Consider the following 24,096-nt stretch of genomic DNA (forward strand, 5'->3'; position numbering starts at 1 on the left):
ATTGAGCGTTTGTGATATGCCAAGTAGCTCACCAAATTAGCTTGTTAATTCTCAAAATAATCGTAGGACCAAATCACACTGTGAAGCTCAGAGACGTTGATTACGTTGCCTGGAGTTGCACAGGTAATGATGGGGAGCTCAAGTTTGAACCCAAGTGTCCTGACCCCAAAGATGAACAGAACCCCAAGGCCTGCTGAATAGGCCCTGTCTCCTTCTGAGAGAAACTCTGATCTCTCACCTATGTCTATGCTCCAGGCCATAGTTCCTGAGCCACTGGTCACAGAAGCACTGAAGCCCTCTGGGCTTGCAAATCCCAATGATAAAGACCACTGAGGAAATCAGCAGGTATCTTCTTGGACAGGAACACAAGCTTCAGGAGCCTAGGGCTACAGCAGGAGGTTTCTGTTTTAATTGCTGCTGTTCTTATCTTGTTTGTTGTTGTTATCTTTAAAAAGATCATATCCACTTTACAACAAGTCAATTTTACTTAAATTGGGGCTACCCAACAAAAACACTGTTAGTCATTCATGATCTGAGGTCTGCTGTATGAACTAAATTATGATACACGTTAAAAGCCATGAGATGTCCATTTTGTCATAAATAAGGCAGTGACATTACTCATTAGTAGCCTTTATTAGATCTGCCCTTTTCCCTGTCTACTTAATTCTGACAAAGGTCATTTTCGTTCCAGGGATGTACTTCCTGGGATTCTCCAGATATTCCACCGGGCATCCTCTCCCAGAATGACGTCTTTGCTCTTGTTCTCGTCTGTGTTAGAGAATCCAGTGGCCTGACCTACCTTGTACCCAGACAAACCATGAAGATTTGGTCCAGTCTTAAGCTTGCCTCCTTTTTTCACAGGGAGGTGTAGTAAGCAGGCTGCCCACACTCCCAGAATAATCACACAGAAGCTATATCATTTAAATCACTGCTTGGCCTATTAGCTATAGCTTCTTATTTGCTGGCTTTTACATCTTAATTTAGCCCATCTCCATTAATCTGTGCATCAACACGAGGTCGTGGCCTACCAGCAAAATTTCAGTGCATTTGTCTCTGGCAGCAGCTCCATGGCTTCTCCCTGACTCCACCTCCGTTCTCCCAGCATTCAGTTTAGTTTTTCCCGCCTAGCTAAATTCTGCCCTGCTATAGGTCCAAAGCAGTTTCTTTATTCATTAATGATAATCACAGCATACAGAGGGGAATCCCACATCAGGGAGGCACTGGGCACACACACTTCTGAACAAAATTCTTCTGGTCTTTCTTAACATCACCCATTTAAATTCATTACTGTTGGTTAACACCACAATTGCTACAACACAAAGATGGACACCGAGTAGTTCCCTGTTCTTAAGCAAGGCTTGGGAACGACTTGTAAACAGCAGGCTGCCAAGTAGGTCTTAGCTGGACATACTGTTAATACCAGCTCTGGGGAGGCAGAGGCAGGCAGAGCTCTGTGAGTTCAAGGCCAGCTTGGTCTACATAGTAAGTTCTGGGCTAGGCAGGGCTATATAGAGAGATCCTGTATCAAAACAAACATAACAAAATCCCCAAAGCAGGTCTTAATTTTTAAAAATTCAGTGCATAATCATTTCATTAAATCCATTATATCTATATAATTTTTTGTTTTTAAATGAATATAATCAATGAATATTCAAAGTGATGGATTTCATAGTATTTTTATCCAAGTATGTCATGTACTTTGACTATTGCCAGTTTCCTCTCCCTCTTCCCCTTTCTGTTTCTTCCCTTCCTCTTCATGTCATATATGTGTACATGCATCACACACACACACACACACTGCCTAGATTCCACCTATAGGTTTGTCTATACATAGGTTTGTCTTTCTGAATCTGGCTTCTTCGCCTAATATGCTGACCCTCCTCAGTCCTATTCACTATCCTGAAAATGATAGCATTTTGTTCTTTGTGACTGGAGACCCCTGAAGACGTGCAGAAGGGACGGGATGGGGTGGGGTCCTGGGCGAGGTCTTCCCAGCCTCCTCCTGACTCTTCTCCATGTGAATGCATTTGTGCTCATGTGTGTGTATACACATACATGCAGAAGGGTAGCAAAGCCAGTTATATTTCTGTCGCTACCTAGAAGTCTTTAAATGTGAACTTTGTTGGTGTTTACGCTTTTGAGACAGGGCATCAATATTCAGTCCAGGGTGACCTGGAACTCCTGAGAGCTCAGATTACAGGTATCTGAAAGAAAGCATAGTCTTGCCTGTCCCTACCTTCCAAAGGGCTGATCCTGGGCCTTCTTTTCATAATGTCATGTCTTGCCATTGGCTCCCTGGACTCTCGCTGGCTCATTTTGGAGCAGTTTCGGAATCCTTGGTCAACTTCCCATGCTTTCAAGCTGTGTGCTGATGGACCGTTCCAGAGAGCTGTAGCATGAAACCCCCATGCTCATGTTCAGCTTCACTCCCACACGCAAAGAAAACATTTCTTCGTTGCTGCTTTCTTCTCTTCCCTCTTTCCCCCCCAAGAGAAGCCCCTGCATCTACTTATGGACAATGTTCTAGAACTACCCTGCCAGAATGATTTTCCTAATGGGAAATCTAATGGGGCCTCCCACTGACAGAGAAGACCACCCCATCTGCAGCTAGGGACGAGAGACACTCCCAGCCCAGATGTAAGGAAATGTAGCAGATCATGGCTTGGTGTCTATGCATTGCTTATTTCATATTTGAGCGTCTTTTTTTTTTCTGAAGATATTTCTATTGAGCTCACTGGTAGAGTCAACCATCTGGAAAACATCAAGCCTCACCCCACTGAGGTAAACCCCTATTGCGTATTTTCCCTTTAATGTGAGCCCAGTGGGCATGCAGTGTGAATCTCTATGTTTAGCGCAGTTCCATGCCAAGGCAGCTCTCAAACATGTGACGCTCTCTAAATAAATCAGTGTTTTACAGACACATTGACCACCCCTCCTAATTGATGCGAACAGATAATTTAAATGGGGCTCTAAAGAGCCTCACGGCTTCTTGATGTGAGGTCCTCTTTACATCAGTGTCGGAGAGCTGTGAAGCAATCAATGTGTAACATCACATGTCGGCCTGGGGTGCAGCTCAGTGGAGGGGTGTATGGATAGTAGAGAATAAGGACCTAGGTTTGCTCCAGCATCCTGCCCAAAGAGAACCCCCGAAATCTACTCTTTAATTTTCATTAATGCTGTTTTGTTTTTTTAAATCTGACCCATTCTTGCCCAAGATATAGAAATAAATATTGGTCTAAATCCACAAGCCAAAACTCCAGCTCATTCATTCTCAAGGACACAATTGAACTAAAACAAATTGAAAGACCATCTAAGTAATTCAAGATGGATGGACTACGATAAAAATTTATATTTAAATGAGGAAAATGTTCATGCTTCTATAGTAGGAGACTGCTCATTCAATTCTCGGCTGCTCAGACACAAATAATCACATAGAAACTATTTTAATTACAACACTGTTTGGCCAATAGCTTAGGCATATTTTTTTAGCTAACTCTTACATCTTAAATTAACCCATTTCTAGTATTCTGTGTATCAACATGAGGTTGTGCCCCACTGGTAAGGTTCTGGCTGGCATCTTTCTCCTTCAGCAGCCACATGGTGTCTCCTTGATTCTGCCTACTTTCTCTTTATCTCTGTTCAGATTTCTTGCCTGGCAAGATTACTAAGCCATTGGCAGAAACAGCTTATTTAATAAGCAACGGTAATAAAACATATTCATAGCAAACACAGGGGATCCCACATCATGTTTTCTTACCATCCTGTGTACTGAAGTGTTAATAAAGTTAATTTCAGTTCTCTGAATGTGTAGGATGTGGTCTAGTCAGGCAATGGAAAAGAGACTGCCTGCAGAAATAGCAAAAGTAACCAAATGTTATTAAATTCTGCCAGTTACTGTGGTTAGTTTACTGATAGTCGGGTGATGTTACTGGAGATCACTGGACCATCTCATTTCTTCCTGAGAATACACCGCTTAGCACACTGAGCCATCCCTGGGGAGAAGGGACACTGGGCACTGGGTTATGCCTGAGTCTTCCAATACATGTTTAGGCTATTGCATCAAAAAAAAATTACCCAACAATTTAGTGATAAACTAATTTTTTTCCTATGCTCAGTTGGTATTGCAAAGAACGGATGAAAAATGACTCTAAGTAAAGGAGATAGAAGTGAGATTAAGTTACGAGGGAGAACCAGGTGGTGGCGCACATCTTCAACCCCAGCCATCCAGAGGCAGAGGCAGGAGGATCTCTGAGTCTGAGGCCAGCCTGGTCTACAGAGTGAGTTCCAGGAAAGCCAGGCTACTCAAAGAAGAAAGAATCATTCTACTTTTTAGGGAAAGCTTCCTTTTCATTTTATGCGTATGGGTGTCTTGCCAGCTTTTTATACTGTTACTGAAGTGACCACATGGCTTTTTTTCTTCTTTAGCCTGCTGGTGTGGTTAGATGATATAATGATCTTGGTTGCTGACTTGATTAGGTTGAGAGACACCCAGATTAGCAAAGGACAGAGCTGGGTGTGTCCCTGAAGACATTTCCAGAGATCAGGAGTACTCTAACTTAATAGATGGCTTGCCACAGGTTCAATCCGTGATCAGCCTGCTGGGAAGTGTTGGAATGATACGGTGGGGACAAGTTATAGAAAGCAGGTCACAGGGGGGAGTGTGCCTTTGATGGGTGTATCTAGGCTCTGATCCTCAATGTAACTTCCCTCTGCTCCCTGCTCATCATGAAGTAAGCGGGTCCACTTAATGCCATGCTTGCTACCATGATATTGAACCTTATCATGGGCCTAGGAGCAATGGAATCACATAACCATGGTCAAAAAACCTCTGAAACCATGGGTCAAGATAAAATGCTCCCCCTTTTAGAAAGGATCAAGCCTTGTTTATACTAAGAAGCAATCTGGAGCTGAGTTACAGCCACAGAACTTGTTTGTTAATACACACACATACATGCATGGATGCATATATATATATATATATATATATATATATATTAAGCTTTAGCATTTGTTTTTTGAGATGCACAGATAATACTGGCTTCCTAGGCTCGTATAAAGCACAAGTTCAGTCAAGTCTCTAAATATTTCTGTCATCTTTTGAGTCTATTCTTATTTTCACATACTTGGTTATGTGAAATAAAATGAGGTTATTTCACCTCCTCAATTGGATCATAGCAACAGCCTCCAAACTATTGAAGCAGCAATAACTGACTGAGAACCATAAGGAAATCTGAAGGTTTTTTTTGAGACAGAGTTTCCCTGTATATCCTTGCCTCTTCTGGAACTTGCTCTGTAGACCAGGCTGGCCTCAAACTCACAGAGATCTGCCCACCTCTGCCTCCCGAGTGCTGGGATTAAAGGTGTGTGCCACCACCTCCTGGTGGAATCTGATGTTTTATATTTTTGAAAACCAACATGTTAACCTGAATGCTAGGAGCTTGCTTCATGTGGACAGAGTACACAAGATTCCTGGCTTACTAACTTCCGGAATAGCAAGCCAGGAAGCTTTCACCTTCTCTCTGTGTTCCTAGTCCCACAGAGGCACAGTGGAGAGACCCAGGCAGGTGCCAAACATTTACTAGTTTTCTGCCTCTGCAAAGAAACCCAAGCCTAAGGAACTCAAATCTTTCCATGGGGTTCAAATACGGTGACTTTCCCCTTGCTCCAGAAACTAGATCTCTATGCTCTAAGGATGTTTGCTATGCAAATGTTACAAAGATACACTAGAAGAAAAAGGCGCTTGCTACCTCACCCTTCCTATTACAGCCTAGATCCAAATCAGGTCAGCCAGGGGCTGCCTTCTCCCCCGGCCCCACTGCTCACTCCTCCACCTCACAGCATGGACTTGAAGCCTCTCCAGCAGCCTGTGTTCATTCTAACCTCCAGGTCTTGGCTTGGATCATCTTCCTAGCCTCGCTCCTTCCCTAGTCATCTACCTAATGCCTGATATGGCTGCCCTAAGGTAGCCATTCCAGTCTTCCGGAACCACGAGCCAAAACAAACCCACTTTCTTTATAAATTACTCAGTCTCAGGCATTCTCTTGCAGAAGCAGAAGACGGAGGAAGACGCGATCTCATTCCACTTCTGCTTCCGAGCAGACCCGAACGGAATGAGTCACCGCACAGCGTAGCCTTGCATGCTACGGCTTTCCGAAATGCTGTGAACAACTACTAATGCATTCCAGAGACACTCTGGTTATTCGATCGTCTGAGTGATTCATCAGCTTTAAAGGAGCCTCAGGACCTGCTGCCTGCTCCTCTTACACCGTCCCTGGATCTTGGTTTTGTTTTCTGTGAAATGAAGTTAACGGCATTAGCCACCGCTCTGGCCCTGAAAAAAGAAACCGAAGAGAAATAACAGCAGGCTTACTTACCATGCGCTAGGGAAGAATCGGAGGCAGACCCACAGGAGGAGGAATAATTCTGGGATATCCACTCTTGAACTATGTGCTCGGTGGCAATGACTCTCTCTGCACTGCCCGAGTGCTCTGCGGGCCCGTTGGCTGGAGAGAGCCCTCCTAGGCTTGAGGCTGGACCTGTTATGTGGACTTTAGAGCTGTGGGCAACCCAGCCTCATCTCATGGAGACAGAAGAGTATGTGATAGCCTTGTATTGGATACCCGACATAGGCTGCTCAGAAGGAGAGAAGGTCGTTTGCATTCAATTTGGGCGTTTCCCATCCCTGGTCAGTTGGTCTCACTGCATTAGCCCGAGGTGAAGCAGCTCACAGCAGAGCAAAGCCCTATTTCACCTCATGACCAGGGAACAAATGAAAGGAAGCGGGTGTTGTCAGAGGCATATCCCGAATAACCTAGCATACCCACTAGGTGTTATCTTGAAAAGTCCCGCCATCTCCCAATGCAACTCACTGGAGACCAAACCTTCATCACATGGGCCTGGGGGGCATTCAGCACCAAGTACTAGCAGCTGGAAGTAGACAGAAACATCTGGAACTTGGTCTGGCTTCCACTGATTCTCTTTTTGGGAAACTCAGTTGGGAACTGGGTTACAAACCTTTTTTTTTTTTTTTTTTTTGAAAGAATTTCAACCCCTCCTCACACAGCCTCTAGCATCACGGAACACGGAAAACCTGGAAGTCGATGTGGTAAAAGTCCAGGCGTGATTAAGCGAAAAGTGGATTGCTCCCCACGGAACTCAGATCCGAGGTGACCTGTGGGGGATCCCTGGTGAGCTAGTCCACAGCTAACCCTCTTCTCTCCCACCCATCTGGACTCACAGGCATGTTCTGACAGTGATGTATGTTCACTGGAGGAGCACAGTGGGGGATATGGCATGGTGAAGCCATAAAATCCCATTTTCCACAGAGATACTTGATAATGTGATACAGGAAATGTCACGGAAGCCCTATTGGAGACTAAAACGCATAGTCTCAATGGATTTTATTGTTATTTTTCTCCTACCACAGATAGAAGCAAATAAACACTATTTTATGCTTACAGCACCACTGACCCATGGAGGCACTTAAAACAGATTCCTGCGTGGTTAGAGCAGGAACATGGAGAAGCCATGGGAGAGCGTGTACAGTTGTGGCCCCACAGTCCAGCCACAGTGGTGAAGAGCTCTGGGAAGGACAATATGCTATGTTCCATGTTGTTAAGAATTCACTTACTGAGAGCCAGCTGATGACATTTTAGTACTTAAACCCTCAACTTCGAGCATTTTCAGGGTGACTCATGGTTTAATATTAAGGATGCCATCCAAAGAATTCCCTTAGTGGTGTGGAATACAAGGAATTCAGATGACAGAAAATTCCAGACAGAACCGGGACAGAGCATTCCCTTGAGCTGCACCCAGAATAGGATTTTGCCAATATTAGCGAGAAAGCTGTAAGAGTTGGTGGCTTTGGCTAAAATCATCCTCTCTGCAGGTATAGAACCCAAAGTGTATTGGTTCGAAGAACCAAAGTTTATTTCTCACCTTTGACCACTGTGGGTTCTGATGCACCAGTTCAGGCCACCACTCATCTTTCCCACTCGGATACAAGCTAAAGGAGTAGTTCCTGTCTGGGATGCTGTTGTCATGGCAGGAGGTGAAGGAAGGACGGGGATGTGGGATGCTCTTCTGTATGTTGTGAGTATGTTAAATTACCATTGGTTAATAAAGAAGCAGCTTTGCCCTATGGCAGGGCAGAACAGAGCTAGGCAGGAAAGCCAAACTGAATACAGAGAGAAAGAAGGCAGAGTCGAGGGAGATACCAGCAGCTGCCAGGGAAGCAAGATTTGTAAAAAGCCGCAGACCTCGTGGCAAAATATAGAATAATAGAAATGGGTTAATTTAAGTTGTAAAAGCTAGTTAGTAATAATCTTGAGCTAATAGGACAAACAGCTTGTAATTGATATGAGGCCTCAGAGTGGTTATTCTAGAACTGGCGAGCGGGAGAGAAACCTCCAGTTACAGGACAGAACGACAGTACAGCTTTTAATATTTCTAGAACCACGTCTGCTACCAATAGCAAACTAATCTTCATGCGGATTAAGCACAGCATGTATATTAAATGCTTAATTTTAAAGAAATTGTACAGTCTCACTCAAAATGTGAGCACAGCCATTTTAAATTAATTTTATTGTGATTTAAAAATGTGGGCATTAGAAACTCTCGTAGGAATTACTAGAACTGGATAGCAACCAAAGGAGATGTTCACTGGGTAGATAGGGACTCGCCATGTACACATGAGGTCTTGAGTTTGACCTCCAGCGCCCACAAAAAAGCTGGGTATGGTGGCATGTGTTTGTAGCCCTCGCACCAGGAATGCAGAGGCAGGAGGAATTGCCGGACAGCCTGTCCAGCTAAATAGAACTCACTGAGAGGTACTGTTTCAGAAATTGAGGTAGAGATCACTAGAGGAAGGCATTTGACAATGACTTCTGGCCTCCACCTGCACCTTCTACACACATATGAACATGCAGACACGCACACACACACACACACACACACGTCATACACACAGAACAAACAAATGGACCTCCACTGGCATTGGCAGGTGGGATCCTGAAATGGGAAAGGTTTTTCCAAGGCTTTTCTTCCAGAAGTGTTTCAGAAAGCCGAGTCGGTGTCCCACGAGTTGTAGCATGACCTGGAAGGTAAGGTCAATGTGCGTGTTCTGGGCTTGACCAGATATACTGAACTGAGGCTTGGAGCATGGGAGAAGGTTCTCCACTTAACTAGTGCTCCAGACCCATTCCCCCAGCCCCATCTTTCTCCCCAGCCCCTTAAGGGTTTTATTACATAGTCCAGTCTGTTCTCAAATTCAGACTCTTCCTGCTTCAGCCTTCCAATTTTTAGGATGACAAGTGTCCACTACCATGACCAGCTTTATATGATTCGGATGCAGACCAACTATGGAGCTCTGTCCCTCAGGAAGCTATAGGCTTCAGCAGGGTTGGCTCCTGCCAGCGTGTGTCCTGCTGAGAGTTTATGTTTTCATCTCTGCTTATGCCCTGGTCCTCTAAGGTACCACAAATAGAGCCAGCACCCATGAGCAGCCAGCAAGCATGTGCTCAGCAATGTGCCACAAATCCTGCTGGGTCTTGGGGTTTCCTGCTAGGAACGGGAGTAGAAGGGCTCTCTACAGACTTGTTCCTAAGGAGGGGCTCTGTCCCCTTCAAGTACAGTTCAGTTTGTATACTTTACTATTTTTCTCATAAATCGACATCTGTGAATCATTTTATTTGCCTATTTTTAGAAAGAAAATGTGACTACATTGAACATTGTTCTCATTTTAAAAAAGCCCTCTTATAATAGTTAACAATTGTTTAAAAACTTATATTGTTAGCTGTTTCTCCTCAATAAGGGACAGTTGGAACCAACCCAATAGCAAACACTTCACTGAGTTTTGTGAGGTTTGCATTTGGGTAGCTATTGCAGTTGGCCCCGAAGATGAAAATGAAACCCAAAAGTTTCAGTCCTCCAGGGCTCTGCTGGGACATTGCAGAGCGGCTTCATAAGACAGGACAGTAGTGCCTCCCAGGGGTGCCCTTCAGCTTTCTCCTGCAACAACCATAGTGCTGCCTGATTCCTTAAAGCCAACATACTTGGGCTTTTGAAAGAAATTTTCCCGTTCTTGTGGGGCTAACTGGGCCTGGCTTGGTGACAGGGGTCACCCCTAAAGCTATAAGCTCACTTTAGGGCAGTTCCAGCCTCTTCAGTGTGTGTCGTGGATAGAAGGAACATGTATGTTCTGTGGGTGATTACTGGCCGTGCCCCTGAGCCCTTCTGAAGCCTAGGCAGGTCCCTGTTAACCTGCTCAGCTCAGGGATGCAGGACCCTGCTGGCCATATGCACTTCCAGCGGTGGGGAGTTTGGCAATGAAGACTTTGGCATTTTTCCCACGTCCCAGCTCACACCTCACTGAGCTGTCAATGTTGATACCACACTGTTGTTCTGAGCTTATTTCCCCTTTACAAACCTTCCGTCTTCATAAGCTATGGTGAAAGCGGGAAGCACACAGTTACTACAACATTTAGTTGAGAAAAAGGAAAGATTGGAGAGAAGGGGAAGGGAGAAACGAGAGTAGGGCGAAGAGGAAGAAGCTGCAGGCGGGAAGGGGGAGAAGGAGGGAGATAAAGGAGAGAGGGAGAGATGGAGGAAGGAAGGAAAGGGGTGAAGGAAGGGGAGGACAGAGGAGATTGGAAGGAGGGAAAACAGAAGAAAGGGAGGGAGGGGGAAGGAAGGACAGAAGGAAGGAAGGGAGGGGGGAGACTGGAAGGGAGAAGGGAGGACAGAAAGGAGGACAGACTGGAGGACAGAAGGAAGGGAGGGAGAGAGGAAAGGAGGATGGAAGGGAGTGAGGGCATAAAAGGGAAGGGCAGAAGAGGAGAGAGCAGAGACTGGAAAAGAGGAAGGACAAAAGGGAGGAAGGGTGGAAGAAGGAAGACACGCTTATGCCCATCTTCTCTGCCCCACAGTGCTAGGCTTTCAAGTATTCCCCAAACACCCAGGTCTAAGTCTCTCTGACACCTGATTCTTATCACCCCAGCTCCTAGAGCCTGCGAGTTGGGCACAGCAAGAAGTTTGTCCCGAGAGGAAAACCAGCTTGCCCAGGGAACTTCTGGATCTCACCTGCCCCTGCCCCATCATGCCATGCAGTTGTGAGGTTGGTTCACTCTCTGGAAAGGGCAGGCTGGCTGCCTTTGTCCTAACCACAGAACAGGCCCTCGTTAGCGTGGCATCCAGCGAATCATGCAAGTGGCAGAAACCCCGTGCCAACCACAGGCTCTGGTTTATATCTAGTTAATGGAGGCTTCCTTTAGTTTCTTGGGATTAGAATGCTTTAATATTGCCTTATAAAAATATTCCATTCTGGTTCGTGGGCAGAGCCTCAATGTGGAGAGGCTGTGAGGTGGGGCTGCCAGCTCCCCACATTCCTGTTTTTGTCTGTAATTTCTTAAGACCAATGAGTAGACATGGCACTCTGCAAATACACAAAGACGAGGCCTTGGCCTTCTATCAGAAAAACACACCCTAATGAAAATAACCCAAGCAGAAGCCTAACAGGCAGTTTGAGGGGGCGGGGGCGGGGGGGGGAGGTGAAGTTTGAAGAATTTCTGTTGTTGTTTTTGTTTTTAGTCTGGAGTAACTGAGAGAGGGGGAGCTAACTGCATTCTGAGTTTTCTCTGTGTTTAATCTCCAGACTCCTGGTCTCAGGAGGTCACTAAGATTCAAAAACCAAGTTGTTCAAACTGATACCCCACCCCTCATCCCCTGCAAAGAAATTGCTCTGTAGGGTAGCCAGCCCCTCTTTTCTGACCTTTCTGGCTTTGTGGCTGACCTCAGCTCCCCTGACAAGTGGAGGCTTAAATAAGATAATCACCTTCTAAAGTACTACGCCTTTCTCTAGGTTAGCTTCTAGAACAGAGAACGCAACACCTCTCGGGGAGGGGACCACACCTGAAGTCCCATCCCTAATTTCTTTCTGGTCATTTGCCTTCCCGAGAAAGCTGTCCTCGCCACACAGAGCAACATCAAGCCTGGATCTTCCAGAGACACGCCAGCTACTTGGCACGGTGGCAGAGCTGGTTCATCGAGATGCATTTTTATGGAAACCTCAAGTTATAACCCCCATGTGGTGGCAGATCATTATCCCAAGACTCTAAATTGAAGCGGCGATGCACTTGGAGGCGGATCTGTCATAATCGGGACATTTTTCCTGTTACTGGTCTGCTTTAACAAGTGCAGGGAGGAAATCGGACTCGAAAAGCATAAACTGTTTCACGTTTTGAATTGAACTTGTATGAAAAAGGAATCCTGGCAGGAGAGGAAGGAAAGATGGGGAGCGGGGTGGAAATAAAAGGCTTCTGTTACAGCCTTTACACTTCCTGAGTTAGCGCAGTGAAAAGGCGCAGGGTGGGGAAGTGGATGGAGACACAGCCCCTAATGAGAGAGCTATGCCAGAGATAGGGGTAGGAAGGGGGATGGAGATGGGGCCAGCGGATGTGAGGGCTGGGCAGCAAACCCTAAAGGAAACACTAAGTAGCTCCCAGAGATGATCTTTGTGAAACAGCCAATTAGAATCACAGATCACTTTGATTTTGTCTTGAGGTCTTTTTGTGTTTTCCAAACACTCCACGATGGTGATATTTTTCTTAACCCACCAAACACATTATTATTTGCTGCTGCAGAATAATAGTTTTTAAAGTATTTTCCAGCAACGTAAGACCTGTATATAAGGCATTCAGATTTCTCTTGCTTTGCCCTCTCCTCTTTTCCTTCACCCCATCAACACCCCTCCCCACGCCTCCATACAGGTCCTTTTCCATGTTATGTCTTTTGATTCTGTTTTGTGAGTCACCGAGTTTAACCAGGCTCATTTGTACAGCCATGGGTTTGGAACAGTCCAATGGAGCCTGGTGTGCTGACAACAGTGGCTGTCCCTCTCCCATAATCCTTCAGTAGCCAGTAGTTCTTCGTGGAGGGGTTAGGGCCCTGTCCATTATATTTTTAAAAGAGTTTCTGGCTCCAAAGGCAACAACCTTGACTTCCAAGCCCGAGCCCACACAGCAGATAGAGGTCAGAGTCACTAAGCAGAGTTTTGTGTGTGTTTGCACTCTCGGGCCTAGGGACATGCAGCATGCCCACACTGCCACACATTTTACATGCAGCTTGCAGAACTGATTTCTCCAACCTACGATGCTTCAATAGTTCCAGTGGCCCAGGCGTCGGTGACATGAGACAATGTAGGGATGACCCACTGCTGAGTGTTACCATCACCGTGTGGAGTCACCATTCACAAGGTCAAATCCAGCTGACTGTGAGGTATTGCTCTACAACTGAGGGTCCTACTGTCTGAACCCCACATAGTGGGGGGGGGGCTGCTGCACTGGAGGAGAGGCCCAGTTTACCCTGGCTAGGGATGTGAACAGCAGTGGTCATTTTAGGGGCCACAGTATTTTCATTATGAGTCAAACCAGGGCCTGGATTGTGAGGGGAGACCATCCTCATGTTTCTATATCCATCATACAGCTGGGTGCACAGTGGCTTCTCAGGCCACAGAGTGTCTTACCTCTTTGACATTGGTCCTTGGGTCAGTTTATGGGTAAAAGGTGCCCTTAAAGGTGAACTCCAGCTTTCTGGCCCGGCTCACTGCCCCCTATCCCCCACAAGCTAGTCACTCTGTTCTTTAGTCTGAAACTTGGAATTAGAGGTGGCTTAGCTAACAGAAATGGCTCCGATTGGGTTGTGAGACATGGGTCAGAGCAACCTTAGCATGAACCAGCTTCATCTTCTTTGCTGTCTTTCAAACATCCAGTCAGCAAGATAGAAAACCAGGCATGCAGAACACCTAGAAAAGACAGTTCGGGGGTGGGCGGGGTGTGCGGGGTGTGCAGGGTGGGCGGGATGGGAAAGGTGTCTAGCTTTCCCTGCTCCCCTCACTCTCAGAGGAGCACTCTGCCTCCCTCCATGTGAGGGAAGCCCATGGGCACATGCTCAGCTCCCTGCAAACAATGGACCAACTCTCTAAGTCCCTGGGTCACCTCCATGTCACTACTCTTCTTCCTCTAGGACCTGGTCCTGCCCCTGCATCCAGGACACCGCTTGACCCTGTCTCCTTGGTAACCTCCTGTCTTAGTTGGGCGATCTACTGCTGTGAAGAGACACCATGACCATGGCAACTCGTATAAAGGAAAACATCTAATTGGGCCTGGCTTACAGTTTCAGACGTTTAGTCCATTATTATCTTGGAGAGGGAACATGGCAGTGTGTAGAAACACATGGTGCTGGAGGAGCTGAGAGTTCTACATCCTGATCGGCAGGCAGCAGGAGAGACTGTGTGCCACAGTGGGTGTAGCTTGAGCATATGAGACCTTAGAGCCCACCTCCACAGTAACACAGTTCCTCCATCAAGGCCACACCTACTACCACAAGACCGCATCTCCTAAAAGTGCCACTCCTGATGGGCCAATCATTCAAACACATGAGTCTATGGAGACCACACCTACTCACACCAGCACACCTCCCTTCAATCTCTTCCCCCTCTTCTCTCAAACCTCCTGCTTGTCTCTCTCCTGCCTCCTCTCACTGTCATCTAAGCAAAACACGCTGCAGAGGATCTCTCTAAAGTCTGGTCTCACCCAGCCTTGCCTGGGTGGCTCAGCCATTCTTCCGGGAAGAGCTGCTTCCTGTGAGTATGGGCAGTTAGCTTTCTTACCTTCCCTCTACCCACTCCCTTGGGCTTCTCATCCCTGCTGGGAAACTACTTTTGCCCAAATCACCAGCGATGCAGCGAAGTGCAATGGAAGCTGCCTACCAGAGCAAAGTCCTGGGTCATCGTGGCTCCTTCCTGCTTGTGGGGCTTCCTTCCTGCTTGTGATGCTTCCTTCCTTGGCTTCTTGGGTCCTGCTGTCCTTGGACACACACACACACTGTCCAAGCCTGCCCCCAGTGTCTGTGTTTAGCCATGGCTCCCCTGCTAAGCTGCATACCATGTACCAAGTCACCTGTAGGAGACTACATCTCACCTACACAGCAGGCAATATTTTCCAGAATTGAAACTATCCTGTCTCTTCTAAGAGACAATCCTCACATTTCTTCCTACCCCACAGCCTGGTGCTAGTGTCCTTGGGATTTTGTATGTGCAAATTCCTGTCTTGGAGAGCACACTCCTCTTTTCCTGAAGACCTGTGAGCCTGCTGTTTGCGCCTTTCAGATCTTAGATTGCTCATTTTTCTTAGATCTGAGGCAGGAGCACCTATAACCTTCCATACTTCCATCTGTAATCCCTACCGAGGAGTTGATCTTCCCCACTAAAATCCACTGCCAGAGGTGTCTTTCTGTCTCATTCATTACGTCTCCCGTCAGCGGGACAGCAGGACATGGGGTACAGAAGATGAACATTAAAATTGCGATGATATTGGAGTTGTAGAGACGGCTCCGTGGGTAACAGCAGGCCTGAGGACCTGAGTGCCCGGCCCCAGGACCCAGTAAAAGCCAAACACAGCCACACGCTGTCTGCAATCCCACTACAGCTTTACAGAGAGATGGAAGGCAGAGGCAGAAAGGACCCCAGATACTCCAGGGCCTGTCAGCCTGGCTCACATGGTGAAGAGACCCGGGCTTACACAAGAGAAATCAAGGACTGACGCCCAAACGTTGTCCTTTGTCCTCCACACGTGCACCATGGCATGAGTGTGACTGTGTCCCCACACGTGAACACACACACAATACTGCAGGAAAAAGCAGAGCTTATGTAGGGGTCAGTTGCTCCCAACAGGTCTTTGCTCTAGGATCCTGGCTTTCTCAGATGAGCAACTGTGCCTGTATTCAGCTCACTTTCAGCTCACTTGCCAGGAGAGCAGTCATACACATATCCACACTGGCCCTTTTCCCACCACATGTAATGACTTATTTTGTGAGAAGATACAGAACCAACTTAACACCAACCCAAAACAAGACTTTGTAATTTTTTTTTTTTTTTTTTTTTACGGTTGAGGACTATCTCTCACGCGTAAGCATCCGTCACTCCTCAAAAGCAGCCTAGGTTGCTACTTCCAAGTGAAACAAACCACGTTGCCATAGGAAATTCTTAAATGCTATTGGGTTCACGCCTGAGCTTTTGTTTTCCTTTTGGGAGTTTAACTTTACTGAAGAGAAATGTTTAACTCCAATACTGTTACTTAAAAATTCATTTTTCCACGATGCAGAGGCTGAACAGTTGTTCCTTTTGCCTTGCCTCATTATGAAGATTTTATAGGTCCAAATGCATATTCTTTGATGCTTTAATTAATGCTCGTGGCTAAATTATGAAAGAAAGAAAACATTTTAATCAGTTTATAGACATGAGTCATGCGATTTCACCAATTGGAGCCACAACACGAGGCTGTAGGACATCTGTCCGTCTCCCTTCACAGGGCTAGTACAGAATTCAAGCGACAGATCTTAAAATGACAGGGTTACTCTCATCATGTTGCCAAACAGTTTGTTCAGGCCACTTCATCCGAGCCACCACAACAGAGGGCGGTGGCTACCCAGGAGGCTCCGTTACAGCGCAGCTGGCTTTTAGCCTGCGATAGACAAGGAGGAAACCCTGGTGACGTTGCCACAGAAAGGGTTCATCCTGAGCAGAGCAGGAGCTGTGTTAAAAAAAAGATAAAGAAAAAAAAAAGAATAAGTGGTGCGTGACTGACTGCACGTGTGATCCTGGTTCCGTTTGCGCGGTCACTAAGTTTGCTCTTGGCGTTAGGTGGGTATCCTTCCTCACAACAAACCTTTCTAGAAAGCACTTCAGAGTGCTGCTCAGACAGCCACAGCCTGACAGCCCCGATCGTTAGGTGTGAACCCCTCTTTATTCTCGTGCTCATTTTAAAAGGGCTGATGCTCTTGCCACGATCTCACCTTCCCCTGCATTTTGTTCTCTGTTTGGAAGCCGAGACACAAACTGGAGCACGGCCCCTGTAGGTTCCCGTCCTAGGCTTCCCCTTTATCTCCCCACAGCTGACGATGAAGGAGACACCGCGAGTCCTTCCTGCCTTCTGCAGCCCCTCTACTGCAGACATGTCCTGTGTCTTATAGATGTTTACGTTGACGTTAGTCAATGCCATTTGTACACCGGTAGAGCTAGTCTCACGCAAGAACTTAAATGAGCCGTCTTTGTCCTCCTGCTAATCCTGTGAATCAGAATCGCTGAGGCCTGGCTTCTAGCTCCATTTTAACAGCTTCTCCAGGTTATTCCAACACAGCCTGAGAGTCTCCACCTCCACTGTATGGGACAGGCAGGGAAGGGAGGCCGTCATGGTCCTTACACAACCAGGGAACCAGCATCTTCACTGTAAGTGATGAGGCAGGGATGAGGGGATAGCAAATTCCTTCCAGTTATTATTTCACCTCAATGCTATGCATTTTAAACTGAAAAGGTATATTCACTTCAAGCAGTGTTATAGAAATAATTGTCTCCCCGACCACATTTATCCATGGTAAGCAAGCGCCCAGCAGCAGGGTCCAAGGCTCTGTCCCCGGGGCCTAAACAGAAAGTGCTGAAGCATGCATTAAGGGCTCAGTTTTACCAGCTGGGAGTTCTCGCTCCCAACTCGCTAAGGCTCCGCTCATTTCTTGCACAGAATCTGACTTTCCCAAAAACACCGCTACACCTGGCTTGCTCTACTCGTTGACTGCTGTGGTGACTTCCTTGCCCTTTCTCCATTACGGGGCCTCTGGCTTCACAGCAATCTAGAACAGATCTATACACCCCTGTGCCTGGCTCTTCCAGTTGGTGGATACAGACTGGCCACGTGTGTGAAGCAACTTTGACCATCTATCTCCTCCCCATCCAACCTCCTGGGCCCACTGCGGCCCTGCAGTGCGCCTGTGGGGATTCCCGTCTGGGTGATTCAGTGCTTAACCAGGAGGCTGAATCACACACAGCTGAGGCCCCTCTGCCCTGATGCCTTTTCAGACATTTGAGTAACATGAAGCACATTCAGGGCCACATGGCCAATTAGATAAGGGCCGGTTTATTGGTATTGATACTCTTTGACGTTATGGTGAAGTTCACTTGTAGGCTTATCAATGACGCTGATCGGGCATTTTTAGTGGTAAAGTGGAAGAGTTGGACACGAGCAGTCAGGTCTGCCTCTGCATCCAGTGTGTTTCTGGAGTCATTGGTTGTGCAATGTTGAAAGATCCTCGTTTGGATAACGAGCTGCGTGTGGTAAGATGAGTCTTGGTTGCTATTAAGACAGCTTTACTTGCAATCTTGGCATTCTTCTCCTTAGCAGACGGCAAGGCAGCTTTATCCTGAGGTATTATTCATGCCCTGCTTACGTGGCATGACAGTGAACGCACTCGTGGTCTTTGGTGGGTCAAAATATGACACATGGTTTATTTGATTTCCTTATGTGTTATTTTTTAAAGACAAGGACAATTTTGTGGCAACTCTATGGAATCTATATAGCTTCTCAGAGCTGTCCAAAGTCACTTTACAGATGAAAGTCCAAGATGAGAGTATAGGGTAACGCACTCCTGTCCTATGGCCATGATGGTCAGAGCCTGCTAGGCCATACTTCTCCCAATCCTGGTGTTTATGGCCTCTGTAGACTTCAAACCCCACAAGAAGATCCCAAGAGCCTCTTGTTCAGGATAGACCCCTCTGGAGCAGGAGCTGTTTACCCTGCTTAAATGAATTACAGACTGGAATTTCCCCAGAGCCATCTCCCATGCTCAGCGGAAGGGTGCCAAGCAGAGAGTATGGGGCCGTGGTGAAGAGCCTGAAGCCATTCAGCCTCGTCTTGGTGTGTGTCCATTGCTGGTCCCTGGAAACAATCCTGCTTTTCCTTTCTGCAAGGCTTGGCACGCTCCTGCGGCTTTGCCCAGCTTTGCTTGCATCCGGCCTATTCCCAGACAGCAGTTGCTCATTTAGATGAACTACTCCTTTCGTGTGCTCACGTGAGGCTGACAAAGGGTTGATGCTGGAGATGCGGGGGCTAGGGCAACAGCGAGGAGACAAGGTGTGGCTGGAGGAGGCACCATCAAAGGGAAGAAGAAGGAGAAGAGGGGGGGGGGGGAGGGGGGGGGGAGGCTAGAGCAACAGGGTGGAGAAGGTGTGGCTGGAGGAGGCGCCATCTATTCTGCCCTCTGCAGATGGCTTCATATGGGGCAGGCTGCACTGGGCGGCACATAACATATCTGTAATTTCAGTCCTGGGGAAACCGAGGCAGGGGACTTAACAGTTCCAGGTCAGGTTACACCTTGAAGATCCTGCTGCTGCCCTGAGTAGCGCACTGGTTGAAGAGCAGCTAGCGCCCTGGGAGGCGGCCTGCCAAGAACAGAGGCTTCGAGGAGAAAATGAAACTACAGTAGCCAAATGACCTCTGACGAAGGAAACCTTTCCCCACCTCGGATTTTCTTTTTACCTCAGGACTAGCAGTAGCCCTTCCCCGCAGCAAGCCCAGCCTGTAGACCCACGCTGTACAGGTGATGGGGCTTCTCTCTCTGTTCCTCAGAGCGAAAGCTGCGGGCACTTTTAAAGTGTGGAGATTAAACAGGTTCAAGCATTTCAGGAGGAAGACAGTGAGTTCCCCAGGCTCCGAGTGGTTCGCTTGATACGGCCTAGTCTATCAGCAATTTGATGAGCTTGGATTTTTCAAATTATTTTTGCAAGGTGTAATTTAATAATAATATGAAAAAGCATGAGAGGACTGTCTGGAGAGGAAAGGACTGGAACTCGGAGAGTCAGCTGACACCAATACCTGAAACTAGCCTGCTTTAGGAGGAAAATTGGTCCAGGCATGGTGATGGTTTATTCTTTACTTCCTACTTGCATTGGGATCAAGCGGATTGCTTTAGCATCTTTGTTTCTTAAAAGGAAATACCACCAGTCTAAGAAGGCTGCATGTTGTTAATGGTTGAGCCCAACTTTTCTCACAGGGTCAGCCTACATGAGGATATTGCTTGTTGCTTCCCTAGATTTTAGTCCCAGTATCTTCCTTGCCAGCAGAAAAAGGTCTGTGCTCATTCCCAGGTTCTTCTACCCTCAGGCGCAACCACACCGGAGTTCTGAGCAATGCTATGTTAGAATTTGTGGAGTGGGGTTTCAGTGCAAATAGACTCGTGTAACATGGGGAATTTGTACATCTTTTTATCCATCTTTTTCTTGGAGTGTGGGCATGATGGTTAGAGGGAAAATAACTACCTTCCATGCCCGAGGAGCCAGACGTGGTGGTGCACGTCTTTAATCCCAGCATTCAGGAGGCAGAGGTAGATGGATAATTGTGAGTTAGGGGCCAGGGCGGTCTACATAGCAAGTTCTAGGACACCCAAAACGACATAATAGAGAGACCCTGTCTCAAACAAAACAAAATGAAACCCAAGGAGATCATTCTTTCACTGATCATGATAGACAGAATAAGCGCTCAAAGGGATGCGTGCCCTTGCTGTGCCTTGACCAGTTATAATAACCTCTACCTGTCTCGAAATTTCTTCTCAACTGAGGAAAAAAATCTTGGCAGCTGAACAGGGTGATGTATGCCTGTAGTCTCGGCCTCTCTGGTAAATGAAGGCAGAAGGGTTAGGAATTCACCACACAGTACATTCAAGGCTAGCTTGGGCCACAAGAGACCTGAGAACAAAAATGTAAAAGGTTTTTTTTTTTTGGTTGTGACTTAGCATTTGGGCTTTCCTGAAATGTAGCCAAATTCAATCCTAATACTCTTTCAAAGCACCAACTTTAATTCATCACCCGGTCTAATCTCTTTATTTCATAGTAGGAGGAAGTGGAGACAGTGGGAAAGCACAGAGTAAGCTCCCTCCTGCTGAGTCACACCCCACCTAGGAGCTGTGTCTACTCTCTCCTGCTACAGTCTTTTCTGCACCCCCCCCCACCTCTGCACACCTTCCTCCGGTGCCACTCTGGCTTCCTGTCTTTCTCTCATCCTTCCGGCCACCTTCTAGTCTCTCATGGATTCCTCTTCCTTCTGCCCCTTAAATGAAGAGCTCCCCAGGGTCTTGCACACCCAAGTGGGTGGTAAACTAGGGTCTACTCATGGGCATTTACTGTCACACGCATTTAAACACAAATGGTATCTGTTGACGCTGGAGAGAGGGAACAATAGCCCGCAAGGCTGGGTGTGCTGTCTGATCCTCTTACTGGAAGATGGGAGGAGACGGAGCACAGATGTGTAAGGGGATATGCAAAAAGGATCTGTAAGTGAGATGGCAATGCTCATGAATAGTAGAGTTCTGAACTCTAAATCCTTAATAAAGATGACTGGAGACATGGCAGTATCAGGAGTTTGGTGGCATTGGCTCCTACTTCAGGAAGCTCAGAACCACCTGCAACTTTAGTTTCAAGGGCCACAGCATCCTCTTCTGGCCTCCCAAGGGCACCCTCTCAAACATTCACACACATCCATGAACAAAACTAAATCTTAATTTAAAAAAAATCCTTGATTCACATGATAAACTAACCATTTCATCCCCGAGGGCCAAGAGGCAGTTAGAGATGGTTCTCGTGTATCTCCACCATTTCCGAATGGTTTTCCTGTCTTTACAGATTCTCCTGTCCTAGCTCACTTCCGTCACTCCTTCAGCAAGCCTCGGTGTGTGGCTGCTCTGTCAGGCGTGGTGTGAAGGCTGTAGATGAAACATTCAGCCATAGAAACAAAGAACTTCCATTCGAAATGACAGGACACGGTTTTCATGGATAGGGAAGGGCATGGCCCTCTACTGTTGTGGAAGGACATTCAAGGGAGAGCACAAGCAAGAGAGCAGCCCCCTGCCTCCGCTGGCGTTTCCCCAGCTAAGCCCAGGCACCTGGGGGTCCAGGCAGACATGACCCCACTGATGCCTGTAGAGACTTTCATAGACTAGGAACAATACAAATTGCCTGAAGTCCCCAGACTCTGAGGTGCCTATCTTCTCTAAGTACCTGAAGAAGTCACCCCCAGGGTGCTTTCTTACTTCTCAGATGGAACACTCCGAAGCAAAACGTTTAGAAAAAAAAAAAATGGGAAAAAAATCTCATAGCTTGCTCCACTCAGAATCCTGACCTTTCACCACGCCTGGCGGCCCTTGCCCACCTCTAAATGTGTGCAACACTTGGGTAATGTGGACAGCTCTTGCCTGCACACTGAACTGGAGGAGTGAAGGTGGCAACTCTGTCTCCTTGACTATCAATACCTCACAGGGAAGATCTCTCCCAGGTGTGACTAATCCAGCTCCTTCACAAGTCTGTCTCCATCTCTCTCCAGGATCATCAGCCTCTCAGTATGGATATACAAGTTTGTTCTCTTCCAATTTAATCACTCAGATCCTCTTCTGATTGGGAAATCACTCTCCATGGACTGATCATGCTATACATTTTACATGTGAGGGAGTTTCATGTTGCTTGGCTTATCTCCTGTGAGGCTAACGTGTCTTCTGGGTCATAAGTCTATTAGTTGACATTCTGCAAGAGTTTTCCATCCTGAAGGTCTGTTTAGTTCCTGGGCACTAGCCCTCTTCCTCAGGAGAGAATTAGTATTTGTCTGGAAAGATGTCTGTCCCTCCTGTGGAGAAGGCTGCTCAGGTTCTGAGGCTAAGCAGCTAGTAAGTGGACAAAGCAGACACTGCGTATGTAGTATGTCATTTTATTCTCCTCCTGTGTGTCCTAAAACATGAATCTAAGACATGTTGGCTCAGCATGCTGTAGCACAACTAATAAAAACCCAGAGACTGATATTGGGGTTCAAGCTGAAGATTAGAAAAGCAAAGCAGCCGAGTCACTAGAGAGCTCTTACCTCTATGAAATCTTCAGACTGAAAAGAGTGAGTTCCTGTCTCATCCTGCTTTATATTCCTCTCTAGTGCTGGGATTAAGGCGTGCACCACCACTGCCTGGCCTCTATGGCTAACTAGTGTGGCTGCTGGGATTAAAGGTGTGTGCCACCACTTCCTGGCCTAGATGGCTGACTAGTGTGGCTAGCTTTGCACTCTGATCTTCAGGCAAGCTTTATTTGATATATCATAAACAAAATATCACGATAGCATGCCGTCAATCCACATGGGTACTCTACATACCCCAAGCCCTTTAACGGAAGGCTGTTAAATTTGAGGCGGTGTCTGAAGAGCTAGAAGGCACCCTTGGAATGTAAGAGGGAGAGATTTGGAAAACTGACTGAGTCTTATGAGAAATGATGTCTGTCTTGTGAAGAGATGTATTCACTAGCATTTATCCTTCATAAGTCATGATATTTCATTTGTGTTTACTAAATAAAGCTCGCCTTAAGATCAGAGTGCAGAGCTAAGTCACTAGAGGCCAGGGAGTGGGGGGCACACACCTTTAATCCCAGAACTCAAGGCCACTCTGGGACTATACAGATTAAATCTGTCTAAAAGAGAAACAGAGCTCACGCGAAGGTGATCCTAGCACTTGGGACCAATATCTGTCCCTGGGTTTTTATTAGTCATGCTACACCGTGCTGGCTGGTTTATGTCATCTTGACACAGCTATAGTCATCTGAGTGGAGGGAACCTCAACTGAGAGCATGTCTCCAGAAGATCCAGCTGTAAGCAGGCAAGTGTGTAGGGCATGGCCTCTGCATCAGCTCCTGCCTTCAGGATCCTGGCCTGTTTGAGCTCCTGTCCTGACTTCCTTCGATGATGAACAGTGATGTGGATGTGTAAGCCAAATAACACCCCCCCACCCCATTTCTCTACAAGTTCCCTTTAGGATGTTGTTCCATCAGAGCCATAGTAACCCTGAGTGAGACAAGTGCCAAACAGGCTGTCAAGACCTCCTCATGATGAACCACTGACCATCACCACGGGTGTTCTGCAGACAGCACGCTTAGCCTGAGGCATGGATGACAACATCCAAGACTGCCAGCGACACAGAGGCAGCCGGGGGATTTGACTCCTGCGGCCTTGTGTCCTCTGAGGTACAGATGTTCACAGTGTCAGTGCTCATGACCAGCACCCCAACCCTGGTGGCTCACCCCCTGCCTTCTCACTCACCCTGCTTAAGTCCTTTGGGATACCACTTGCTCTCCTCCATTTAGAGGATGCCAACCCCACTGACGCAACAATCCTGGCCAGCCTGGTCTGCTAATGTGTTTATTTACACTAACAGTAAAACCAGCGGTCTGAGGAGCAATCACTCTGAAACGCTCCA

At 47.0% G+C, this 24,096-nt stretch overlaps 1 pseudogene; it reads right to left on the reverse strand.

Moving 5' to 3' along the window:
• Positions 1-614: 614 nt before the first annotated feature.
• On the reverse strand, positions 615-1,275 carry LOC126508577 (cytochrome c, somatic-like; annotated as a pseudogene).
• Between the last annotated feature and the right edge of the window lie 22,821 nt (positions 1,276-24,096).

Source organism: Alexandromys fortis, unplaced genomic scaffold (assembly GCF_014885135.2).
Source record: "Alexandromys fortis isolate MF-2015 unplaced genomic scaffold, M_Fortis_MF-2015_v1.1 scaffold_79, whole genome shotgun sequence".
In the NCBI taxonomy this organism is placed as follows: Eukaryota; Metazoa; Chordata; class Mammalia; order Rodentia; family Cricetidae; genus Alexandromys; species Alexandromys fortis.